General features: G+C 44.5%; 1 long non-coding RNA gene across 1 annotated transcript; it reads right to left on the bottom strand.

Moving 5' to 3' along the window:
• Nucleotides 1-187: 187 nt before the first annotated feature.
• On the bottom strand, nt 188-21,228 carry LOC122108566. The gene is made up of 3 exons (XR_006147594.1): nt 21,216-21,228; nt 8,990-8,999; nt 188-336 (listed from the first exon to the last, which is right to left on the bottom strand). It is a non-coding gene; the product is annotated as an uncharacterized LOC122108566 (long non-coding RNA).
• Nucleotides 21,229-27,492: the final 6,264 nt, after the last annotated feature.

Below are 27,492 nucleotides of genomic sequence, written 5' to 3'. Positions count from 1 at the left end.
AAAGGAAATAAAGCCTCCTAATGTAGGTTTTAAAACAACAGCTGCTAAAAGTGGTAGGGAGGACAACTCAGGAAGAGCTGAGTGGCTGGCGAGGGCGTCGGCCTTGACTCTTGCCTGTGGGCCACACAGCCGTCTGTGGGGAGCTAGATGGTGTCACCCGGCCTTCACAAGAAGAAAGGTGAGGAAGAACATAAGCACCTTCTCTTTTGCAAGTGGCTAAGAAGAGTTTCTTCCGGGCAGATTAGCTTTTCTAGTAACATCTTTATTCTGGGGAGCCTTGTTTCTCCATGTTTTAGAGCATGCTGGGTTTGCTTTAAAACTGGTTGAAGTAGCCATCTCCCCCCCCCCCCCAGGGGAAAACTACCTTTTTGGTTTGGTTTGAAGGTTAAAAAGGGAAGGGAAAACTTTGTTCTTGGAATTATGGTCAGTGGATGAAGCATTTGATTATTACACAGCAACGTCACTAATAAGTTTTAAGTGCAGTAGCTTCGTCATGGGAAAGATGTCTTGAAATGAATGGCTCATATTTGAGTGCAGTGTTGTATGTTCAAAACAAAATGTTACATTAATAAACAAAAACTAGGGGCTGGGAAGGTGGCTCAGTGGTAGAGCGCTTGCCTTGCATGCATGAGGCCCTGGGTTCGATTCCTCAGCACCACATAAGCAAAAAGAAAAAGCCGGAAGTGGCACTGTGGCTCAAGTGGTAGAGCGCTAGCCTTGAGCTGAAGAGCTGAGGGACAGCGCCCAGGCCCAGAGTTCAGGCCCCACGACTGGACCCCCCCCCCCAAAATAAATAAACATAAACTATGTAAAAAATAGAACTCATAGAAATAGAGTGAAATAGTCAAACAGTCAAAGGCTACAAAATTTCAATTAGGAAAAGTAAGTTAGAGAGCTTTCTTATATGACAAAAATGACTAGTCCCTAGCATTTGGGTGGGGGTGCCGGTCCTGGGCTTGAACTCAGGGCCTATGTGCTGTCCCGGAGTTTTAGTTTGTTTCTTTTTACTCAAGGTTAGCACTCTACCATTTGAGCCATAGCTCCACTTCTGGCTTTTAAGGGGGTAGTTTATTGGAGATGAGTCTCACATATTTTCCTGCCCAGGCTGGCTTCTCAGCCTCCTAAATAGCTAGGAATACAAGCATAAACCACCACCAGTTGCTAGCAATTATTTTTGAAAATTGCCAGGGAGTAGATTTTAAGTGCTCTTGCCACAAAACATGATAAATAAGTATGCAAAATGGTGCTTATAACTAACTTGATTAAGTCATTCTGCTGGTATATATGCTTCAAAACATCCTCGTGTAAGCCAGGCACTGGTGGCTCACGCCTGTAATCCTAGCTACTCAGGAGGCTGAGCTCTGAGGATCAAGGTTTGAAGCCAGCCGGGGCAGGAAAGTCCATGAGACTCTTATCTCTAATTAACCACAAGAAAATGGAAAGTGGTACTGTGGCTCAAAGTAGAAGAAAACTAGCCTTGAGCACAAAAACTCAAGGACAGCCTCGAGGCCCTGAGTTCAAGCCTTATGACCAATTAAAAAGAACCTCAAAAACCCATCACATTGTACATAGTGGCTATAAAATATTTGTGTCAATTTAAATAAAAAACAAGAAAAAGCCATGGCTTGGAAATAAATATACTAACACAGAACTTTGATTCCAATTAGACATTTCTACTGTTAACTCCTGGGCAGAAAATTTTTTCTTTTTGACATACACATTCCTATTTTAATGGAAATGGGATCCCACAATCACACAAATTACTATGCACCTCATGGTATATATTCCACACATACAGAAAGAGGATATTTTTCTATTAGTTTGTGTGTATTAATAATTGAGTGTAATGCCAGTATGCTGGGTTCACAGTATGCTTGGGATTGAACTGACTGTGCTTGAATTCTGGCTCTGTCACTTCAAACATAGGCAAGGTAAAAAAAAAAAAAAATGTAAAGACATTTTATTTCAAGGCTTACAGGGCATTTTGTTGTTGTTGGTCTGGTCCTGGGGCTTGAACTCAGGGCCTGAGCACTGTTTCTTAGCCTTTTCTTATTTTTATTTTTATTTTTTTAGGGGGGGGGTCCGGTCGTGGGGCCTGAACTCTGGGCTGGGCGCTGTCCCTCAGCTCTCCAGCTCAAGTCTTAGCCTTTTCTTTCAAGGGTAGCACTCTACCATTTGAGCCATAGCTCCACTCCTGCCTTTTTTGTAGTTAATTGGAGATGAAAATCTTACCGACTTTCCTGCCTGTGCTGGCTTTGAACTACAATCCTCAGATCTCAGCTCCAGAGTAGGATTAAGCCATGAGCCACTGGTGCCTAGCAGGCTCCACATTTTTAACCAAGCACAGCACCCTACTTTCCATGTCCTTCTTCTGACGAAACTATGTGTCTTAGTAACAATGAGGGCAAATGGAAACCTAGAATTTGCATCCGATTTTGCCAACCCACCTTTAAGCATGAATCTAACCCTCTGTCAAACAACCAGAATGCATGTGCTTCCTGAAGCCAGCTACTTGCCAACCAGGCTGCGAGTGTTCAGCCCTCATTAATGTAGTCACACAGCTACCATTAATGTAGACCACAGAAATGCCTCTCCTGTAAGGCAAACCAGGAGGACCTGCAGCTTAGCATATTACTCAGGCACAGGGAGTTCTCATGGCTTGTGACAGGCATTTATACAATTTTATTTTCATGAGGAAACACTGGGAAATGAAGTACTTGGTTGGGTATTAGAACCATTGATCAAGTGTTTTCCAAATCAATATTTAAAATTAGTTTTAATTCTTTTATCATTGTCTTTTGGTATCAGATTCCAACTTTTCTTTTCTTTTTTTGGTGGGGGCGGGGAATCAGTCCTGGGGCTTGAACTCAGGAGGGCCTGGGCACTGGTCCCTGAGCTCTTTTGCCCATGGCTAGAGCTCTACCACTTTCAGCCTCAGCGCCACTTCCAGTTTTCTAGTGGTTGATTGGAGATAAGAGTCTCATGGACTTTCCTGCCCAAGCTGGGTTTGAACTGAGATCCTCAGATCTCAACCCCTTGAGTAGCTAGGATTGCTGGCACTAGCCACCGGCACCCACCTGGGTTCCATCTTTTCAAAACCTATCATCATAGGAAACCTCTAATTACCCATACACCTTCCATTAAAACAGGAGATTGTGATCTTCTTGAGTTAAAAAAGACAGACTCTTAGCATCCAGCAATTGTGCCCTTTGACATTATTCTACTAAAGGAAGTGAACAAAATGCATGTTCACATAAAACTGTCCATGGATGTTTATAACATGCATTTGCAGTAGGTGACTGGATAATTAAGCTGTGGTCCGTTCAGACAATGAAATGCTATTTTGCTCACACCTGTAATCCTAGCTACTCAGGAGGCTGAGATCTGAGGATCACGGTTCAAAGCCAGCTTGGGTAGGAAAGTCTGTGACACTCTTATCTCCAATTAACCACCAGAAAACCAGATGTGGTGCTGTGGCTCAAGTGGTAGAGTGCTCTCCTTGAGCCAAAGAGCGCAGGGACAGCGCCCAGGCCGAGTTCAAGCCCCACGACCGACAAAAAAAAAAAAAAAAAAAAAAAAAAAACAAGAAATGGAAACAAGAGGTATTTTATTGTACTGTTTGCATTTTTCTCTCTTTTTTCTTTTGTTTTTCCCCCTTTTGTTGCTGTTTTTTATTTCTGTACCCTTTGTCTTGTATATAAGTTTATCTGATTTGGGGAGGGGAAGAGGAAGAACGGAAATGGTGGGACAAAGGGTGAACTAATTTAGCAGTGATGCTCACTACACACTATGTTGGAAACCAACTATACAACTTGGAGGGGAGGGAGGTCTGGAAGGGAAAAACTGGGAGAAAATGGGGAGGAGGTGACACGATTCAAAAAGAAATGTACTCATGACCAGACATGCAACTGTACACCCTCTGTACATCACTTTTACAGTAAAAATCATAAAATAAAAGAAGGTAAACTGAAACAAACTTAAAAAGAAAAATAAATGAGCAACTGAGCCATGGAAACACATAGAGGAACCTTAAATGCATTCACTTAGTGTAAAAATATGTAGTGAAAATGCTACAGATCCTAGCTGCTTAGGAGGCTGAGGTCCAAGGACCGCAGTAAGAAGCCAGGCCAGTCAAAAGAGTCCCCATGGGACTCTTATCTCCAATTAAGTGCTCAAAAACTGGAAGTGGCACTGTGGCTCAAAGTGGTGGAGCGTCAGCCTTGAGCAAAAGAGAGCACTGAGGCCCTAAGTTCAAGCCCCACAACCAAAATAAATAAATAAAAAACCACAAAAGATAATTCCAACTATGTGGCATTCAGAAAGTCAGAAAAAAAGATCCGTGTAAGAGGAAGGGGAAGATGAATAGTTTGAGCACAGAGGACTTATAGGTCTATATGAAACCATAATGTGTGAATCTGTCCAAATCTATAGGATGAACAACAGCAGGAGAAAGCCCTAATGTAAGCTATGGATGGATTTTTTTCCAGTCCTGGGGCTTGAACTCTGGGCCTAGGTTCTTTTTTTTCCATTTTTTTTTTATTGTGAAAATACCGTACAGAGGGGTTACAATTACATGAGCAAGGTAATGAGTACATTTCTTTTTTTTGGGGGGGGGGGGAGAGGGGTTGGTCGTGGGGCCTGAACTCGGCCTGGGCGCTGTCCCTCAGCTCTTCAGCTCAAGGCTAGCACTCTACCACTTGAGCCACAGCGCCACTTCTGGCTTTTTTCTTTTTTCTTATGTGGTGCTGAGGAATCAAAACCAGGGCCTCATGCATGCAAGGCAAGCACTCTACCACGGAGCCACCTTCCCAGCCCCATGAGTACACTTCTTATCCAGAATTGTTGCCTCCTCCTTTGTTTCCCCTTACCTCCCCTGCCCATCTCCACCCGCCACCCCATCCCCACCCGCCTCCCCCTCCCCACACCAAAGTTGTAAAGCTCGTTTTTCAACATAACGTCTTGTTGCAATGGGTCCACCTGTATCCCTACTTAAACAATTTGTTTTTTCCCTTTCCCTCCACAAATTATACCAACATCAAATACAGTGAAAGCAGGGGTTATATCGCGAGGGAGGGACATACAAAGCAACAAAGAAATCATCTTATTAATATGTTAGAAACAATAGCAAGAAAGAAAAACCATTTGAGTCCTTATCTTGGGGTTCATTTTGCCTAACATCAACTTATCTGACTGTTTCTGCTTGTCTCAGATATATACTAGTTATTGCAAATAAGGGAAACCATGAGACCCAAGTTTCTTTGGGCCTGGCTTACTTTACTTAATATAATTTATTCCAAGTGTTTGCATTTCCTCACAAATGGGGTGATGTCATTCTTTCTGATGGAGGCATAGCATTCCATTGTGTATATATGCCATATTTTCTTGATCCAAGAGCTGGGGGAAGTTATGTTAAGTGAAGTCAGACCCAGAGAGACAAAGGACGTGTGTCACCCCTCTACGTAGAAGCTAGACTTAGCTTACAAACTGGGGGCAAGTGTATACAAATGCATTCACTGAAATATGGTAGATTCAGGGAGATCTCCAATAGTGCAGTTCCTTACAAAGGCAAAGTCCAAGTTCGGCAAAGTAGAACACTAGGAAGTGGGTATTCAAAAGGGCTGGGATGGGGCCAAGGGGGTGAATGAAGAGAAGAAGAGCAGAGCGTACAGTTAAGAATCCAATGCATAAACTACAAAATTAAGGCGTGAGGTTCGGGGCTGGGAGGGGAGGGATGGCTGAGAAGGTCGAAAGGAGGGGCATTGATCACGACGCATCGTGTTCATAAACTGCTTTGTTAACGGCAATTCCTTTGCACAACTATTGAAAGATCTTGACATGCACCTGTTTTTCTAAGCAGTTAGTGATCACACTCAATAATGATTAATTATTCCATCTCATCTCAATTAGATTGGCCAACATTGCGAATTGGAACAACAGCAAATGTTGGCAGGGATGTGGGTAAAAGGAACCCTTGCTGCACTGTTGGTGGGAATGTAAACTAGTGCAACCTCTCTGGATAGCAGTTTGAAGGTTCTTCAAACAACTAAACAAATTTTCTCTATGATCAGCCATACCTTTCCTAGGCATCTACTCAGAACATCACAAGATACGCATGTACATTCATGTTCATTCTGCACTATTCACAATAGTCAAGTTATGGGAACAGCACAGATGCCTAACAATGGATAAGTGGATCCAAAAAACTGTACACAATGTGCCTGCACACAATGGAATTTTACACAGCCACTAGAAAGAATAACATAATGTCATTTGCAGGGAAATGGACAGACCCAGAACAAATCATGTTAAGTGAGGTAAGCCAAGCTCAGGGAGACCAACGGTGCATGTTCTCGCTCATATGTGAAAGCTAGACGTAAACTACATGATAAGTGATACAGGACTCTATGCATTCACACACAGGGAGAGCCCAGGAAGATACTCGTAGGGGAGGAACACAAGGCACAATGCCCATGCGCCTCTGATCATCTAAAACAGTATTTACTGGAATGAACTCCAGGAAATGGAAACGAGCTGTTTTTCTTTGTTGTTTTCGTTTCCTTTTTGTCTTGCTTGTTCATTTATCTGTCTCTGAGATAGTAAGGGGCACAGAAATGGGAGAAAGAGCGAACAAATGCAGCAGTGGTGCCTGCTGGACACGAGGTGGAAGATAAACTATACAACTTGTGGGTGGGGACGAGGGAAAAACTGGGAGAGAGCGAGGGAGAGGTGACATTATCCAAAAAGAAATGTGCGCCTTAGCTGACTTATGAAATGGTAACCCCTCTGTACGTCACTTTTATAATTACAATTAAAGTTTTAATAATAAAAAGAAATTCTTAGCAAAATAGTCCGTATGCGATGACATAGCAGAAACGAAAGTATAGAAGAAGAATTTTTACCTCCAAGCTAGCTGGTCTCACACTTGGTTCTGCTATAAAATTCATTAGATGAGGCAAATCTCGTCTTTCCATGTCTCACTCCTCTTACCTATGAAACGGAAAAAATAATACTAGATGTTCTCAAAAGTTCTGTGATGAAAATTCCAAACGGCATCCATGGGATAAAGGAGTCAGGGTTTCAGCGATGTGGATCAAGACTGAAGTAATTGAATGTGTTCATGTCCAACTATGAAAGAGTTTTATTATTGTTAATTTTTTATTTTTATGAAGGACTTTTTTTCAGTAGGGCGGGGTCTGGTGGCGTATCTCTGATTCACCAGCAGCACACCAGACGGGGAGCAGTGGCTCAAAGTGGTAGAGCGCTACCCCTAAGCAAACAAGCTCAGGACAGCCCAGGCCCTGAGTCCAGGCCCCACGACCACAAAAAATAAAAGCACAAGTAGGCTAGTAACACACAATATTTGCATTTGAGACAAAATAAAAGCACAAGTAGGCTAGTAACACACAATATTTGCATTTGAGACAAAATAAAAGCACAAGTAGGCTAGTAACACACAATATGCACTTGAGAAAAAGTAGCGAGTATGCAGCAGATGTTGTTGATATCACACTGCTCTCCCAGCTGCTGAGAGTGCCAGCTCTCAAAGTTCATACTCGACGTCTTGCTGCACCTTGCCCACTGCTGGGGGAAGCCAGAGGTGTGGAAAGTTACAAGTCTCCACTTTCTTGCCTCTCAAAGCATCCTGAGCAACGGCTGACACACGGGGTCTACCAGGGTACCTTGGTTGGTATACAGCATGCGCCAGGACGCCTGGTGGGATCAGACTGGGGCTACATCTCCCAGACGGGTTATCCAAGCTTCTTCTCCAATGACTACTTATTCCACTTTCCTATGAGCACTCTCTGAATGCATCGGCGCTATGAGAACCATCCCTAGGCGGAGGGAGAGCAGGTGCTAATGGAGATAGCAGGCTGCACGGCTCTCAAAGCCATGCACACACAACTCTGGTTTGGGTAGGAGTTGCTCCCCTCATGCCTTCATCAGCCACCCGCTAGGGATTATTACTGTGATTTCCCTAGGCTTGCGAGCAGCCACGCTCGGTCTCAGTTCATGCTGTCACTGGACCACACTGGGCCTGGCTGGAGCTGACAATGGCAGGGAATGGAGACTCCGTGTTCTTCCCAAGAAACATCTGGACAAGCTAGGGAAATTAGCCTATTTATCACATGAAATAAAACCAAAGTGAAATGTCAACCTGGAGCACAATTCATAGGTTTGAGGCTCTGCATGGGAAACAGTTTCCCTGTGCCCTGGGGACCAGGCTCTCCTTTCCTCCCGGTGGGGACACAGTCTCCTGTGAGCGCTCCCAAATATTCTCCAAGCCCTTTTCTATACTCCCGCGTAATGGCATAGAAGACAGAAGAAGATTCAGTCCAAAAAGGAGACAGACCTCAGTTCTCAAGGGGGCGGGGAGCCAGGTGATGAGGAGTGGAGGGAGAAGATGACAAACGCCCCACGCCAAAGGTAAAGACCAGGGCAGCAAGAGTATCAGAGCACAACGCATGCCCGAAAGTCAGCGAATTCTCAGGGGAGGTAAGAAAGCCAAGCTAAGCGAGCAGCTCGTCGGAGACATTAGCAGACGGCCAGAGAGCAGCAGCAAGTAGACAAAGACGCCCCTCTAGGGAGAATAGGAAGGCTGGGCTGGCAGAAGACAAAAGCCTTCTAGGATCATGTGTATTCAATAGCTTCCATCCTTTGGATAGAATTCTTTTTTTTCTTTTGGCAATGCTGGGCTGGAGCTCAGAACCTCATCCATGCCAGGCAAGCACTCCTCACTGAGCTACGACCCTGCCGTCATCTACTCAGGCTATACTAACATGATCAGGTCTCCAGTCAAAATGTCAAGAAAGAAAGGATAGCAGTTATTATTATATTTGTGGGTTGAAGGTTGAGTTTTGGGGAGTGTGTGTGTGTGTGTGTGTGTGTGTGTGTGTGTGTAACAGTACTGGAGCTTGAATTTAGGGCCTTATGTTTTTACTTGGCTTTTCTTCTGGCACTCTACCACTTGAGCCACAACTCCACTTTTGACTTTTTGCTGGCTAACGAGAGAGAAGTCTCATGGACTTTTCTGCTGAGCTGGCTTAGAACTGCAGCACTCAGAGCTCAGCCTCCTGAGTAGCTGGCACTCGGCTGTGAGTTGAGTTTTAAAACTCAGAATAGTACTGTATTATTTATGGGATATACTTTTCTATTTTAATACTAAGATAAAGGATAGAAAAAAATGCCCAATAATTTCAGGATAAAAACTCTTTTGGGAAAGGAAGACTAGGACTAAACTGGATAGAAAGACTTTTCCATTGTATATACAAAGTATTGTTTTGTAAAAAAAAAATCTGAAGCCAAGGGGGAAGAATTAAGATTCATCAAATTTGCATAGTGATGAATTGGGTGTGGGCAATCATATTATTTACTCTTTTTATACTTTGTATATGAGAAAACTTCTAATTTAAAGTTAGTTGAATGGGCTAAATAATCTAAATCACTGAAACAAGATATAATAGATCCACAAGATAAACATCATGTACCCTTTCAAAATCATCATATCAAAGAATTTAGGTAAAGCACTCAAAACATACTTGATTTGAAATGATAGGTTCAAAACAATAGTATTTGGGCATAGTGTGTGTGTGTGTGTGTGTGTATCCTGGGCCTTGAACTCAAGACCTAGGCACTGTCACTGACCTTTTGTGCTGAAGGCTACCCCTCTACCACTTAAACCACAGCTCCACTCTAAGCTTTTTGCTAGTTCATTGGAGATAAGAGTCCCATGGACTTTCTACAAGCCTCAGATCTCAAGCTCCTGTGTAGATAGGATTACAGGCATGAGCCACTGGCACCAGGCATTGTTTGTTTTTATGATATGTAGATGTGTAAATTCCTCTTTGAATCATATGTCTAAATATAAAGACAAATTTCAGGCTATCCTTGGCTACACCCAAGTATTGCCACCATAGATGACATGCATTTTTCTTCTCTATGCCAAGATACAATGAATAGAGTGCCATTTTATCAGAAAAAAAACAACCTAATGAATAACTTGCTTATGTAAGGATACTTAAAAATAAACTGAAAATTAGCAGTAACTCTATCGCAGAATATTTTCAAATTAGTTTTGTGATAACTATATTTAATGTGTTTGTCCTGCTACCCTGTGGGCAAATGTCAGAATTGTTTTTGCCAGTGCTGGGGCTTGAACTCAGGGCCTGGGCACTGTCCCTGAGCTTCTTTTGCTCAAGGCTAGCACTCTACCACTTGAGCCACAGCACTACTTCCACCTTTTTCTCTGTATGTGGTACTGAGGAATCGAACCCAGGGCTTCATGCATGCTAAGCAAACAATCCACCACACTCCCAGGCCATAATGTCAGAATGTTTTAAGGAGTGTATATTAATGGAAACATTTTAGTGGTCCTCTATTGAAGTGTTCTGCTCTGAAGAGAAATGGAAGGATGCTGTATTGCTGTTTAATAGGCGATACATGCAAACGTGTTGTTTTCTTTACACACACACACACACACACACACTGCGGCTTGAAACCGGTCTCTTACTTGCTGGCAAGCTCTCTACCTCTTGAGACATACCCTCAGCCCACTTGCATTTTCATTTTGTTTTGCAGGTAGGGGCTGTAACGTTGCCAAGCTAGTCCAAGACAGGAGCTCCCCTGTCTCCACCTCAGAAGTATGCAGTAACAGGCAGATACCACTAGGAAAGGCTTATTCTTTCCATAATCAGCCCCACGGGCCCACTGGCTTTTCCTCTATTTCCCCACAACGGCCACGTGCGTCCCCGCTGCCTCCTCCGCCTGGCCTCACGTTATCAACATCCACTGTCCCATGCCTTCCAGTTAAGCCACCGCCGCTTCTCCTTGAAATTTCCGCCACCTAGGACCAGCCTGGCTTCCTCCTTGGCCCTGCTGGCTCTTGTAGACCTGCAAGAGTTCCGCAATAAGGACCAATCCAACACCATGGCCCTCTAGCCTCCTGCCTGTCTTGGAGCCACCAAGACCCCCGGCCTCTCCACTGGAGGTGCTTTTCATCTGGAGGGCCTGTCGCTTTCTCTTACAGCCTAGTTTTGGTTCACATCCCAGTCACCATGTCCACCATCAGACAGCGACGCAGCTATTGCAGCTGGACCTTCACACCTGCCGTTTCCTGGAAATACTCCCTGCCACCCGGCTCCCACGGCCTTCCCTGGCTGAGCAGAGCCCTTCCTACCATGTGCTTTCCATGTCTCTCATCCCCAGAGCGCTTGCTGATCCCCAGAGGCTGGCGGGACCCCTAGCCGTCCGTTTCCCCACCGGGCGGCCATAGGGAAGAGAGTTCGGTTGCTGTCTCTAGCTTCTGTGTTCTCCCAGCGCAACAGGAGCGCCCGCGGGCAGCACACGGGGTCTTCAAGGGCCGTTTGTTTTTTGTTTTGTTCTGGTTTTTTTTTTTAATTAATAGGTCAAGATTTGTTTTTTGCTTCATTTCTTAAGTATAACAGTTTTCATAGCGTTTATAATGTATTACCTATTATAAGCAACCTAGAGGATGTTTTTAAAACACACGGGAGTGTGGTTATAAGTTAGAACCAATTCGTATCTCCTTTTATATAAGGGACTTGAGCATCCTCAGGCCTTGGTCCGATGCAGGCGCTGAGACCAGTCTTCCGTGGATATCAAGGGTCAACGGCGGTCTCTGAAATCTTCCTTTTCCTGCCTTTTCACGTTCGTTACCTTTCTTAGAAGGGCTGTGATTTTATCCCCAATTGTTCAACTTCAGCACTGAGCACATTCAGCAGCAGGTGAAGCCGTGCTGTGAGCACTGCCCTGGCAAACAGCTCCCCTGCTCTCTGCCAACCCGATGCCAGCCCTTTGCCCAGGACAACCCTAAGATCCCTTCAGCGCCTGCGTTGGCCTGGCTGAGCAACGGCTGCTTGAGACAAAAGACGGGGAGGCTGCTGTCACGGACGCCACTGCCCACTGTCTGCGCTGCCTTTGACTGCCTCAGATCAGAGAAAACACAGCGACAGAGCAGGAGAAGGCCTGGCCCTGCCGTTATGGCAAAGGCCCCCTCCTCTGCGGTTCCACATTCCTCACCACGGTTCTGAGAAGTCACACAGGGTGCCCTTGAGAGACAGGCAGGTGAGCAAAGGCCTGATTGGACTCTAGACATGTACGTCAAAGCAGCCACCCAATCAGAGGGGCAAAGCGTCACATATCGAGCTCGCGCAGGCTGTGTGGAGCTCTTGATTGGCTGTGGCGGTTGCACAGGCCGGGAGCTAGCTGATTATCCTGAGAGTCACGTTAACGTTCTCCTAGCAACACCTATTGATCCCCATAGAACTCGCCCCAGTCAGTAGCGCTCCGCTGATACCCTGTGTAGCAAAAGCCCCGTTTATTTTCTCATCACCGAAGCCTTACTGTTTTGCTCCTCCTGTTTTGTCTGCGTTTATTCCTCAACACTAACGAGACAAAGAAGCCGGTCTAAATGTTGCAGGGTTTCCCTTATTTGCAGGCTTTTAGTCTTAGCGCAACGTGAGAAGCGTATTGATCATGCATCCTCCTGTCTCTAACCAAAGCCAAATGAAGTCCCCAAAGCAGACCTGTGATACCTACCTTTCCTCCTCTGCCCCCATTTCTCTGTACACCCCCACCATTCTTCAGTTCTGATAGGCATCTAACTCTCCCTATACCACATTGAAACTATTTTTCAAGACCCCAAGTTATCCCCTTCTAGTCATTCTCTCATCCTCTAACACAGCAATGCGTCTCTCAGTACTCTTTGCCCCCCTCTCTGCCCCTTAGTGAGCCCAACTCCATGTGGGACACATCCCACACGAGAGGAGGTGGCATTTACTAAGCAGTTGCATAGCCTCACATTGTCACATGCATTGTCACATAGCATTCTGTCGCAACGGCAAAACACCATCTGATCATCAGTGAGGGCACTGACACTCAGATTTAGCAGTTTGCCAAGGGTCCCATAAAAAAAAAATAAGTGGCAGCCAGGTGCCGGTGGCTCACGCCTGTCATCCTAGCTACTCAGGAGTCTGAGATCTGACGATTGCAGTTCAAAGCCAGTGCTGGCAAGGAAAGTCCATGAGACTCTGATCTCCAATTAACCACCAGAAAACTGGAAGTACACTGTGGCTCAAGTGGTAGAGTGCTCACTTTGAGCTGAAGAGCTGAGGGACATTGCCCAGGCCCAGAGTTCAAGCCCACGACCAACCCCTCCCCCCCCCCCAAAAAAAGTGGCAGTGCCAAAATTTGAACCCAGCTCTGTCAACTCTCAGCCTGTGCAACCAACAACTGAGCAACATGCTGATGTGCTCACTTTGGGTACATTTGCTCAGGTTATGTGGTGTATATGTCCTAGTCCTAGTTTCTTGAGAAAGATGAAATGGTGTTGAAATTTGTCAAAGGCTTTTCCTGCATCTATTGAAATGATCATGTAGTTTGGTTCTTTGATCCTGTTTATTTGCATTATGCTTATTACATATGTTGAATATATATTATATATGTTGAACTATCATGCATCCTGGAATAAAATAACTTGATAACATCACATGCCCTTTTTAATGCATTGTTGAATTCAGTTTGCAAGCATTTTATGGAAAATTTTTGTGTCTATGTTTGTCAGAGAAATTGGTCTGGCATTTTCTTTCTGTTTTTGTTGTATCCTTACTTAGCTTTGGTATCAGGGTAATGTTGACTTCATAGAATGGGTTTGGCAACATTCTTTTCCTTTCTAGTTGATGGATTTTTTGTTGTTTTTGTTTTTATTTGTGGGGCTGTTTTTTGTTTTTGTTTTTTGGTCAGTTGTGGGTCTTGAACTCTGGGCCTGGGCACTGTCCCTGAGCTCTTCAGCTCAAGGCAAGTACTCTACCACTTGAGCCATGGCGCTATTTCTGGTTTTCTGGGGCTTCATTGGAGATAAGAGTCTCACAGACTTTCCTGCCCGGGCTGGCTTTGAACTGCGATCCTCAGATCTCAGCCTCCTGAGTAGCTAGGATGACAGGCATGAGCCACTGACACCCAGCTTAGTTGATGGATTTTGGAGGAGCATTAGTGTTAGGCCCTCTTTAAAGACTAGTAGAATTTGGTGGAGTACTTTTGGTCCTGGGCTTTTCTTTGTTTGAAGATTCCTTTTAGTCTTGTGTCAGACCAGGGCATAAACTGAACACTTACACTTGCTTAACTGGCTTATTTGGCCAGCCTGGACATCACTGATGTCACCCTGGGGCTGCGCATGCGCCCCGTGCCCCTGCTCGCCTTGTGCGCCTCAGCTGCTGTGACCCTGCCACTGGCCAGTCCATCACGCTGCTCCCACGCCTGCGGACCCAGCTCAACCTCTCAGGCCTCAGGAAGGTCACTGAGCAGGGCCTGTCCTGCTTCAAACGCTGAGGAAATGGCTGCCACATTGACCTGAGCGACTGCAAGCAAGTCGCCCAGGGAGGCTGTGAGCAGTTCTTGGCCGAAATAGCTGTGAGTGTCCAGTTTGGGCAAGTGGGAGAAAAACGCTGCACGAACCAAGTCCAAAGACAAGCGTGTAACTCTGGGAGGGGGTGCAGGGAGGGGGAAAGACTATGAGGGAAATGAGGGCTTCCCTTTCCCTTTGGAACTTGGAACAACCGGGCGATTCCATTTTGCCAGGCTTGCGGGGGAGACGCTGCGCATCGGCCTTGGGGGATGAGCGAGCCAGGTGGGACCCGGCCCTCCTGCACTGCGCCTGCACGGCCGCTCCCAGGCCAGGCGGCCTTCATTACGAGAGACGCTTGTGCGGGAGAGGAGGCTGCGCTATGGAGACACTCCCTTCCCTCGGTGGCCTGCTTGTGTTGGATGCCTTGTTCATGCAATGTCGAGGCTTCTGGTGTCAACAGAAAGTGGACCCCACCCCCCGCTGCCGTGGCTTGCCCCAGTCTGCTTGATTTTGTTACATCTCACATTAGGCAGAGCTAGTTCTGTACACATTGTTTAAAGGTTATTTGTGCAAGGTTTGAATGCATACAGTGTTTTTTGCTGTTTAGATATTGCCAACTTTCCTGGGTTCCTTCAGGCGGGATAGAACTGAAGCTGTACTGAATTCAGCAGCACAGAGCCATGTGCACAGATGTGGACAGATGTGCCCAGATCACACAGGGCAGGCTGTGCGCTTCCTCACATTAGCATGCTTAACCGGAAGCTGAGCGCCTGCTTTGGCTGGCACGAAGTTACATGAGCGTGTTGTGCGTAAATGCGAGTTATAGTCCAACTAAGACATTTGCCAAGTTTCCTCTATGAAGAATTCACCTTTTTCTCAGAATTTCACAATTCAGACTTTAGCCTTTGTACTCAGGCAGAGTTTCGCTCCAGCATGAGCTTTTCTATTCTACACAGTCGACTTTATAGCATGACTCAGAAAGTGGATTAAATATGCCCACACAGCCTTCCCTTCCCTTTTTTCTCCTTTAAAGCGTAAGTTAATTTCTCACTTAGGTTGATAATCTGGCTAGCTCCTAATGGTACAGCTCTGCACATAAGTGCCACCATGCTATGGTGGTGCTGCCTAGGCAACAGGTTTTAGCTTTGTTGAATTTGTATAAATAATTGTACAAAAACAGAGAGAGAAGTATGGGAGAGCAGGCAGCGTGCGCTGTCCCTCACACTTCCTGCGGGCCATCCCTGAGGGGCTGTGAGGGTATAGCTGCAGGGGAGACCCAGGAGGTTAGAGATGACAGGAGTGTGAGGCCGCTGCTGAGGGTTCTGCGGCTGGGGAGGGTCAGCTCCAGAGAAAGGCCGGGAGGCCGGGCGCCGGCAGCTCACGTCTGTCACCCTAGTTACTCAGGAGGCTGAGATCTGAGGATTAAAGTTCAAAGCCAGCCTGGAAAGGAAAGTCACTGAGACTCTTGTCTCCAACGAACCACCAGAAAAACCAGAAGTGGAGCTGGGGCTCAAAATGGTAGAGCACCAGCCTTGAGCACAAATGCTCAGGGACAGCACCAAAGCCCTGAATAAAGGCCTCATGACTGGCAAACATTTTCACATAATAATAAAAAATATTCTGGTAGTAAAAAATATATAAACTTAAAAAGCCACTAAAGTATCTAAACAAAGAAAAACTACCAGCTACTTGCATAAACCAAGACGGTGTATTATCAGTAAACAAAGCAAGAATCAGGTATCAAACCTAGTCAATATAAGCACTCAAACAGCAGGAAAGCTGCCTTTATACTCAAAGAACAACTGCACCCTAATTTTGACATCTTGTGCCTAGGAACTCAGAGTCTTGTTATTCTTAAAGTGAAATTATGAATTAAGGTGGGTTTTTTTTGTTTTGTTTAGTTTATGGTCAGTCATGGGGCTTGAACTGAGGGCCTAGGTGCTATCCCTGAGCCTTTTTGCTCAAGCCTAGTGCTCTACCACTTCGAGCCACAGCGCCACTTCTGGTTTTTCTAGTGGCTAATTGGAGATAAGAGTCTCACAGGGACTTTTCTGCCTGGGCTGGCTTTGAACTGTGATCCCCAGATCTCAGCCTCCTGAGTAGCTAGGATGACAGGCGTGAGCCACTAGTGCCCAGGGAATTAGGTTTTTAAAGTCCGTCCTAGTTCTTTCTCTAACTCCTTCCCTTTCCCCCTTTCTCTTCATCATTCTCTCCATACTTCTCTCTTTTTTTTGAGCCAGGGTCTCACTATGAAAGCTCTGCTCATATTAATAGCAGAAAACTCTGGTTTCAGATACTTTCCCTCAAATATTTTTAAAGAATACATTGTTCCAGCCAAGTGTCAGTGGCTCACTCCTGTAATCCTAGCTACTCAGATTGCAGGATCTGAGAATTGCAATTTGAAACCAGCCCGGGCAGGAAAGAAAGTATATGGAGACTTATCTTCAGTTAACTACCAAAGAAGGCAGAAATGGAGCTGTGGCTCAAGTGTAGAGGGCTAGCCTGGAGTACAAAGCAGACCAAAAAGAATATATTGTTCAATAAGAAACACAAAAAGTAAATAACATTTTTAAACCTATTCTATAGTCATGAAACAATCTTGCATTAGTCCACATGATGGCAATATAAACACATCTAATTCAGTGCAAGCAAAAATACTTAAATTACTATATATTCATAAAGCACTCTTCCATTTGTCCACAGGGAGGCAGCATAATGGCCAACAGTACTGAAAATAACTGACACACATGCATGGAAGTGTTACAATGAGGCCCATTGCTTTGCACAACTTGTAACTACATTACTTGGGCAGAGGCCTGACATCAGGAGCTCCACATCTGGAACTCAAACACGAAATAAAGAGAAGAATAGTGGTGAAGGGAAGAAAATGAAAATTTATTATGCAGTGTATTGTGCTGTGGAATGAGAGATCAATCATTTCAGTCCACCGTTAGAGCATGACATAAAGCTTAGGTTTAATTAGAGGAAGAATTAGGGTAGAAAAAGAGGGTGAAGCTGGGCGCCGGTGGCTCACGCCTGTAATCCTAGCTACTCAGGGGGTTGAGATCTGAGGATCGGGGTTCAAAGCCAGCCCGGGCAGGAAAGTCCGTGAAACTCTTATCTCTAATAAACCACCAGAAAACCGGAAGTGGCGCTGTGGCTCAAGTTGTAGAGTGTTAGCCTTGAACTGAAGAGCTGAGGGACAGCACCCAGGCCCAGAGTTCAGGCCCCACAACCGGCAAAAAAAAAAATAAGAGGGTGCAGTTAACCAGTCCTAGTCCACAGTCTCTTCCTATAGCTCTTCATACCTCCTCTACCTCTTACACCCACTTCCTTCTGTCCTTCCTTCCTTCCTTCTTTCCTTCCTTCCTTCCTTCCTCCCTTCCTTCCTTCCTTCCTTTCCTTTCCTTTCCTTTCCTTTCCTTTCCTTTCCTTTCCTTTCCTTTCCTTTCCTTTCTCTCTCCCTCTTAGGAGCCCAAGTGGCTCTCTGGCATCACATCCTGGGCTGTTGCCCTTAAAAGACTGGCACAGGAACAATGAACTGATTGGACCCCAGAGATGTGTATCCAAATGAGAACACAGTCAGAGGACCTAAATGCCAGATGAAGAGCTTGTGTCGGCTGTATCAAGTCTCTCATTGGCTCTGGGACTGATAAAACAGAGCTGTCCAATGATCTTACAGTCTTGTCCTAAAAACACCTATTTTCCTATGCACAACCCTCTTGAGCCAGTAACACTTTGTTGCTACCCCTCACATCAAGCAAGAGCACGGTTTACCTTTGTCATCAATAAATCATTACCATTTTGCTCCTCCTTTTTCACCCATGGGCTCTTTCTCAGACACCACTGACACTAAGAACTTGCTTCAGGCATTGCTGGTATCCAGCCTAACCGAGATGCAAGAAGTTTGAACACCTCCTGTGTTTATTCTGCATCCACATGTGTCTCTCCAAGCAAGACAAAACAAAAACTACAACCTGTAAAACCTCACTTTCGGGGCTTGGAAGGTGGCTCAGTGGTAGAGCGCTTGCCTTGCATGCATGAGGCCCTGGGTTCCATTCCTAAGCATCACATAAGCAGAAAAAGCTGGAAGTGGTGTTGTGGCTCAAGTGGTAAAGCGCTTGCCCTGAGCTGAAGAGCTGAGGGACAGTGCCCAGGCCCAGAGTTCAAACCCATGACCGACCCCCCAAAAATAACACCTTGCTTTCATGCTCGACCTCATGCCACTTCTCCATACCTCCTCCTCACTCCTCAGTTCTCACAAGCTCTCTACACTCACCCAGCACCCCACTGAAATAATTTTTCCTAAGACCCCAAGTCCTACCCTTCTTTTACGTAGACCCCGCTCTTGTGAAGCTGTTTGCTTCTTATTTTTGTCTCCCAAGTATTAAGACGACAGGTCTTCAACAATATGTCCACTCTGTTAGTGCTTCTTTCTTTTATAAATTTTGTAATATTAACATGTGAGCAACTATTCACTTTTAACAATAAATGCCACCGATAAAAGTCATACTAAACAGCATACCTGGATTCTATCAGTCACAAAACTTTTTCCATTTTCCTATGGGGGTGGGGGGGGGCAGGGGCAACATGAATATATCAAATGTAGTACTCAAAACACTTGCAGTTGCTTTGCATGCAGAACGAATTCTTAGATTTTACCACAGCACGGCAGCATAGCAACACAGTTCTAAGCAAAAATGGTTTTAGCTACTATACATTCATGAAGCATTCTTCACCTTGACCGCATAGTGGCAACAGAACCACATTAAATGCAACACTAGCAAAAATAATTTTGCTTCTATGCATTCATTATGTGTTCTTCCCAATCGCCACAGGATGGCAACATAAACACAAAAATATTGTAGCAAAATGGATTGCAGATGATTTAATCAGAAATTGAATGCTGCTGTTAACCCTTCATTCTTTTGTGTGTGTGCTGCTCCTATGGCTTGAACTCTGGGCCTGAGTGCTGTCCCTGAGCTTTTCTGCTCAAAGGTAGTGCTCTATCCCTTCAGCCACAGCTCCATTTCTGGCTCTTTGATGGTTAATTGGACATAAGAATCTCACAGACTTTACTGACTGGCCGGGCTTTGAGCTGGAATCCTCAGATCTCAGCCTCTTGAGTAGCTAGCCTTCCAGGTATGAGCCACCAGCACCTAGCCAATTCCTCATTTCTTTTTTATATCAGTTGAAAAACACATTGTTCATTTCTTTTGCCTAATAATATGGCTATATATTCATTACACATTTGTTGTATAAGAAAAAGACATAAGTTATCTCAGTACTTAACTACATATGAATTGTAAATTATTAGTTATCTTATTGTTTATAGATATGTGTTGTAAAGAGGAAGCTACATATTTTAAACAAAGTAATTTATATAGGTGGATTTTCCCCCATCTGTCCTTTCTCATAAAACATGTTCACAAACATTCCTGCCCGCGCTGGCTTCAAATCATGATCCTTAGATCTCAGCCTCTTGAGTAGCTAGGATTACCAGTACCCAGCTGCTTCAGAAATATTGAACAACTATAATTCAATAAAAAAGTAAAAAACATAAAGCATTTTCTACCTATTCTACAGCCATTAAGCATTCTTGCAAAGGTCCACAAGACGGCAGCATAAGCACATTTAATTCAGTACTAAATCCTTTCTCTACTATATATTCATAAAGCATTCTTCCATTTTTCCACAAGGCGGCAGCATAATGGCCACAAACACAGTACCAAAACATGACATATATGTATGGAAGTGTTATAATTAGACCCACTTGCTTTGCACAGTTGTAATCATATTATGTGGGCAGAGGCCCTATACCAGTAGTTCCACATCTGCGGTCTGGACTGTCAAGCACAAACATCAAATAAAGGGGGGAATAATGGTGAAGGGCAGAGAAGGGAGATTTATTATGCAGTATATGTGTGCTGCAGAAAGTAAGATCGAACATTTCAGTCTGCCTTTAGAATACTGACATCAAATTTACTTTTAAATAGAGGAAGAATTGGGGTAGAGAAATGGAGCTATACGGAGTTACCTAGTCCCAGGCCCTTCCTTGACAATCCCACTGTCTTCTTCTCTCCCTCCAACCACTCCTTCCCTCTCTCCCTTTCTTCCTTCTTTACTTCTTCCTTCTTTCCTTCCTTTTTCCCTTTCTTCCTCCTTCCTTTTTTCCTTCCTGTTCTTTTTCTTCCTTCCTTCCTTTCTTCCTTCTTTTTTCTTTTTTTTTTTTTTTACTCAAAGTACAACCATGTAGCACTACCTTACCTTAAACACACAAACCTCTTGTTTTTGCAGACCAAGTGCTGGGTTAAAGGCATTTGTCACTATATCTAGTGTATTTTTAGTCCCTACAACCTTAATGGATTCTCTAAAATTGTTGTATGTGTATGTATTAAGTTTTAACAATAAAGTTACAGATAAATCATTACCAATATTTAAAGAATGTATCTGTATTTTTCACCAAATCATATTCTTCCATCCCACAGGGTGGCAGCAAAGATATATAGACTATAGTCCTAGCAAAAATAATTTCTCTTATTTTTATGTATAGTGCATTCTTGTATATGTCCACACGGTGGCAGCTGGACCACATGAAATAAAGCTACTAGTAAAACGCTATGTATTCTTCCATTTGTCCACTGGATGGTAGCACAAACACATCAAATATCATTGTAACAAAAAAGTATTTGGTCTGAAATTAATGCTGATGTAAGTTCTTCATTTTTAAAATTTTACTTAAACAATTTTTTTCATTCCTTTCTTTTTCGTTTCACATGACTATATATTTATTGTAAAGTTGATGACTGGGAAGAAAACAAGTCATTTATCGTGGCAGTACTCATGTAGGTGAGACTGAAAATTATCTTATGCTTATAGATATGTGTGAGACTGAAATTTATCTTCATGTTTATAGATATCTGATGCAAAAGGAAAGCTACATGTTTTCAAAACAAGATTCTGCACACAGTGTTCTTTTCTTATCTATTCTTTTATACTGAATGTGTTGTGTATTGTTTTCTAAAATCTTTGGTACAATATTTTAGAGAGTACACAGTGTTTATCTTGTAAATTCATTGTATCTTGTATAGCTGATTAAAAATAGATTTTAGGCTGTTTAATCTAACTTCTATTTTAAAAGATTTGCTTTATATAAGCCAAACAAAGAAAAAACAGAAAAATGTCCCCCAAAATATCACAGTTAATCACTGACTTTTTGATTCATGTTAAATTTTGACATGTTCACTTCAGATATTTTTTTAAATTACGCCGGGCGCTGGTGGCTCACGCCTGTAATCCTAGCTACTCAGGAGGCTGGGATCTGAGGATCGCGGTTCAAAGCCAGCCCGGGCAGGAGAGACCGTGAGACTCCTATCTCCAATAAACCACCCAGAAAACTGGAAGTGGCGCTGTAGCTCAAGTGGTAGAGTGCTCGCCTTGAGCTGAAGAGCTGAGGGACAGTGCCCAGGCCCAGAGTTCAAGCCCCACGACCGACAAAAAAAAAATTAGATTTTAATGATATATATATATATATATATATATATATATAGTTCCAACTATATAACAGGCTTGTATGGAGCTATCATAATGAAATCCCCACACTGTACAATTAATATCCACTAACAAAATATAGACAGAAAGAAATAAAAGCTGAAGTTTTTCTATCCAATTAAGTCTTATCCTTCTATGTCTAACATTTCTATCATAATAATATTGTTCCTTTTTTGAATAGTCCTGATCTCCCACTTTAACTATAAAAATATGTTCCATCAAGCTAGTGGCTTACACCTGTAATCCTAGCTACTCAGGAGGCTGAGATCTGAGGAGGATCGTAGTTTGAAGCCAGCCTGGACAGGAAAGTCCCCGTGAGACTCTTATCTCCAATAAACTACTCAGAAAAAGCCAGACATAGTGCTGCAGTTCAAGTGGTAGAGCACTAGCCTTGAGCACAGAGAGGCTCAGGGACAGTGTCCAGACCCTCAGTTCAAGCCTGAGGACCAGCAAAAAAATCCATAAATTATAAAAGCTTGTAAATTTTAATATTCTAACCCTAAACATAATCACATGGGTATATCATTTATTCACTTCACATTATGATTAGAGAGGTTCCAATATTACTATAGCCCTACATGTTTTGAATGTTCAAAGATACTATTTAGCAATATAATATAACTTATTAGCATACTCCCCTATTGATGAATACTTATTGTTTCCCGAGATGGGCAGGTGTGGTTGAGCGACGCTAGGAGGAGCTGTAGACAAGAAGCACCCAGGGAATTGATGAGAGTCCTGGAGAAGGCATGGCTGGTTTGAGAACACGATGTGCTACAGTGTCCTGGACGCCACTGGAATGTCCTCCGACTCCTCTAACTTACAACTGAGCCAGCCTCCTGTTTCCTCCTGTAGTCACCACCGCTGTGTAGCGTGAGGAGCGGCTTTCAGTATCTTTCGCATAAGCATTTATAGTATCTTTATGAACTAGCATCATCTCCTTTATTTTTTTAAACAATCTTTAGTTGTACCAAGTAGGAGTGTCTTTTGTGATTTCCTCTCTAGTCATTCTTGCCTCCTTGTTGGTTGTTTTGCCTTTTTAAAAACCTTTGATTTTTTTTAGCTGGGGCCCTGGCGGCTCATGCTTAGAATCCTCACTATTCAGGAGGCTGAGATCTGATGATTATGATTCCCAGCCGGCCTGGGCAGGAAACTTTGTGAGACTCTTATCTTCAACAAACTACTCAAAAAAGCCGGAAGTGGCACTGTGGCTCAAGTGGTAGAGCACTTGTCTTGAGCAAAAGAAGCTCAGGGACAGCACTCGGGCCCAGAGTTCAAGCCCTAGGACCGGCAAAAAAAAAAAAATCCTGACATTTTTTGTGAGGGGGGGAGGGTATCAGTTATGGGGCTCCAACTGTGGGCACTCAGCCTCCTGAGGAGCCAGGATTACAGGCGCCAGCCACTGGCACCCAGCTTGATTTATTCTTTCTGGCAGTGCCCAAAATGAACCTGAGGCCTTACCTATACTAGACAGCCTAACACTGAACTACATCCTCAGGCCCGGCCCATTCTCTTCTACAAGAAGCATGTGGCCTGTGCATGCCAAACAGTCAGAGGAGAGATGAATGAAGCAAGCCTGTACTACCAGGCTCATATTGAGCAGGGTTATTGATAAGGCCTGCCCTTCCGGGAAGCCAAGATGACTGGGAAAGATGTACTCAGAGAACAGGAAACAGACACAACCGACGTGAGGAACACCAAGCTTTTCATGTGCTTTTAGTTAATTCAAGGGCTTAGGTCAGAGTCAGTGTTTATAGCAAAAGCAGATAGGAATATAATCCACATAAATCCGCAAATTTTCATGGTTTTTGCTTTTTAAATTTGTATGTACTTGTGACCTGATTTCCTGGATTCCTATCAAGCCAAAAATTACAACTATTGAATGAGTACACAGCTCTGACTTTCTAAGTTGGTTGTGGAGGAAGACAATAGAAAAGGGAAAGATGAGAGGTGAAGTTGTTCCAGAAATTGCTGTGCCACTGTAAGTGTAAGCACAGGGACACATTGAGGTGGAGCAGCGTGGGCGAGCAGCGTGGGCATGCAGCACGCACCCCCCCCCCCGAACAGAACCCATGCAGGGTCCGCCAGGAAGGAGCCCGGGAGCCACGGGACCAAAAGGAAAGTCAGGACCAACACAAGGTGGTACCGACACAGGCGGCACATGGCAAGGAGCTTGTGCTGGCCCTTTGCTCGGAGCCCTCATTAACCTCCCCCGTGACACAGACACGTCACAGCACTGCAGCCTGAGGAGAAGGATTCGAAATCACAGAGGAGGAGAAGGAAAGTGATAGATGGCTGACAGAATTGACTTTCCTGTGTCTCCGCAGACCACAAAGGAAACCTCAGGTACATGGTTTTAAGGAAGGCAGCCAAGTCAATAAACTCAGGAAAGGAAGCTGTAAAAGGCTAGATAGTAGCTAGAGAAAATTGAAAAATATCTGTTTAACGCTTTAAAAGAAACCAAAAGGCTGGGTGCCAGTGGCTCACGTCTCTAAATCTAGCTATTCAAGAAGCTGAGATCTGAGTATAAAGGTTCAAAGCCCACCCATGCAGGAAAGTTTGTGAGACTCTTCTCTCTAATTAACCACCCCAGAAAACCAGAAGTGGGGCTGTGGCTTAAAGAGGTAGAATGCTAGCCTGAGCATAAAAGCTGAACAACAGTGCCCATGTCGTGAGTTCAAGCCCCACAACCAACAACAACAACAAAAGCCTTCACACCGGATCCCAGTACAGTGGGTGGGTAAAACCACTGCGCAATTGAGCCTTTGGTCCAACGAAGAGTAGGCACAGAAGCACGAGACCATCTGGCTAGAGCCCTGAACCCATGGCCCAATTCAAGTGTGTATGAATCCACACAAGTTCTAAGGAGTACCAGCCATTCATTCTCCAAATGAAACACAACGTTGGAGCCTAAGGAGAAAGGGAAAACCACACTGTGGACAAAGGCCTAAGCCTTAATTCAGAGCAAAGCACTGGCTTTGAGTGTGGTAGAGATCTTTCTGACTCACTAAGCATGCCCAGGGACTTCACAACCCACTGTCAACTGCTCCTTCACCTGCCCACAACACCCACACCAGAACCCCAAGAAAGCACCACACGCCTGTGAGTTGCCTACTCCACAGGTCCCGCCCGCCCTGCTTCACTGCAGCGGCTGCCAACGGTCCAAAGCTGAAGTCGGCCTGGCACACTGCATCAAGGCTGTGCTGGGCCAATCCAGGGCCCGGGAGGAGGCTGGCATCAGCAGCACGGGCAACGTTCAGACAGAAAGCTCAGGACCCAGAACCCGAGACTGCGGTCCGGCTTCCACCGTGCTGACAGAGCACAGCAGAAGACACTCTTCTAAACAAGAAGTTCTGCTGGGCACCCGTGGCTCACGCCTGTCATCCTAGCTACTCAGGAGACAGATCTGAGGATTGCGGTTCAAAGTCAGCCCAGGCGGGAAAGTCCGTGAGACTCATCTCCAATGAGCCACCAGAAAACCGGAAGTGGCGCTGTGGCTCAAAGTGGTAGAGTGCTAGCCTTGCACAAAAGAGCTTAGGGATAATGCCCAGGCCTTGAGTTCAAGCCCCATGACTGACAAAACAAAACAAGAAGTTCTGCGGGGAGTGGTGGGAGATGGTTTGTATGCATCCTCAGAACTCTTACAGCAGAAGTCCCTTTGTACAACTTATATAATATTAATAAACATGGGGGGAAATCAGAGGATTTTTTTGCTAATATACTTCCTTCTTAATCAGCATGCCTTTGCGTGACCATGAAACAGATTTTACTCAAAACAACAACAGCTCTTCAGTTCCTTTACTTCTATTTATATGACACCGTGGCTGTTAAATAATAGGTCCTGAGGCAAGCAGGTAAAACAAAGCATGTGGTTGCCATAGCAACTTGTAAACGTGGTCTCCAAATGGACCCCTGTCTGAGAACCACCCGAAAGCCACTCTAAGTCCACCCTCATGACCACCAAGGGATGATAAAATGTCCCACAAGTCAGACAGATGAACGCCACATCCCAGTAACAAACATGTTGCTTGGCAAAATAAAAGCCCACTGGATGGCACATGCGCACTACTGTACTTGGCTGTCCTGAAGTGAACTTTCAGGAGAGACCTCTAATTAAGGCCTCATGCTTCTGTCCTAGTCTCCATACTGCCATTATGACAAAGTCACTGTGGGACTGGCCAGGCACCATTTTTAAAACTGTTAACTACACACAAGAGAAACAAAAAAAAATCACAGTACATTTTAGATACGTTAAAAACAATCGCAAGCAAAAAAAAAACCAAGTTGTGTCGCTATCTTGGTGTTCATTTCATTTAACATCATCTTAGCTGGTCATATGGATATAGCTTTTGACCTTTTCTGCTTGTCTCAGACATATACTAGTTATTGCAAATAAGGGAAACCACGGGACCTACGTTTCTTTGGGCCTGGCTTACTTCACTTAATAGGATTTTTTCCAAGTCTTTCCATTTCCTAACAAATGGGGCGATGTCATCTTTCTGATGTTGTCACTGTATTTGACACCAGTGCCCTCCCTGCATCTTGTATAGACATTTTTCTAATTTGGGGAGGGGAAGGGAAATAACAAAATGCTGAAACAAGGATACAGGTTGTAACCATAACATGTACAAGACAGATGTTGAAAACGAACTTTACAACTTGGAGTGGGGGGAGAGCGGCTGGGGAGGTGGGGAGGGCAGGGATGGCAGGGGAAACACAAAGGAGGAAGTAACAAGGCTGGATGGGAAATGTGCTCATTACCTTGCTCATGTCATAGGAAATGTACTCATTACCTTGCTCATGTCACTGTAACCCCTCTGTATACTATTTTTTTTACAATTAAAAAACATTAAAAAAAAAAAAAACCTGTTAACTAACTGCCACATGCCAGTCAAAAGTCTCCATCATGAAAGGGAGGAATACTCCAACCCCTTCCTTGGCCCAAACCAGACTTAGCTTGTTGCAGACACCATTGCTCGGGGTCTTGGCACGCTCCGGCTCAGACTCACAGCCCGGTTGTGGACCACACTCCCACCTTCCTCCTCCTCTACTTTCACTTCAATTCATCTGTGCTCCTCTCGTTACTCTTGTGTGTTTTGCCCGTTTCTTTGTTCAAACTGCCAAGAACTGCTAATGCAGACCCCCAGCCAGCCGAGCACCGGGCTGGCTTTGAATGGCTCCATGGCTGCTAAATTTCAGGAGTTTACTAGAAGAAAATTCGAGTGCACGTCAACCTGCTGAAATAAAGCAAAGCATCAGCATGAAAAGGCCACCGCACGTGAACCAGGAGTTGCCCTTCAGGGAAGCAGGAGCGGCTATGCAGTGACCTGATTTCAGTTTTTGCCTCATAACCAGAAGTCTGCTCAGCCGAGCATTGTTCCCGAGCCATCCATTGGGTTCAAGGCGTTTTAATTGTTTTTCCAGGACTGGAGTTTGAACTCAGGGTGTGACTAAGCAAGTGCTAACTTGACTTGTACCCTCAGCTCTTTATGCTTTTGCTATTTTTTCAGATGGTATTGTGTGCTTTTTTTGGTCAGGATTGGCCTTGGATCAAGATCCTCCTACCTCAGCCTCCCACAAGC

The sequence above is a fragment of the Dipodomys spectabilis genome, unplaced genomic scaffold, assembly GCF_019054845.1.
Source record: "Dipodomys spectabilis isolate Male_0828 unplaced genomic scaffold, ASM1905484v1 ptg000061l, whole genome shotgun sequence".
Lineage (NCBI taxonomy): Eukaryota > Metazoa > Chordata > Mammalia > Rodentia > Heteromyidae > Dipodomys > Dipodomys spectabilis.
Note: the sequence above shows the minus strand (reverse complement) of the source record. Positions and strands in the feature narration are given on the sequence as shown.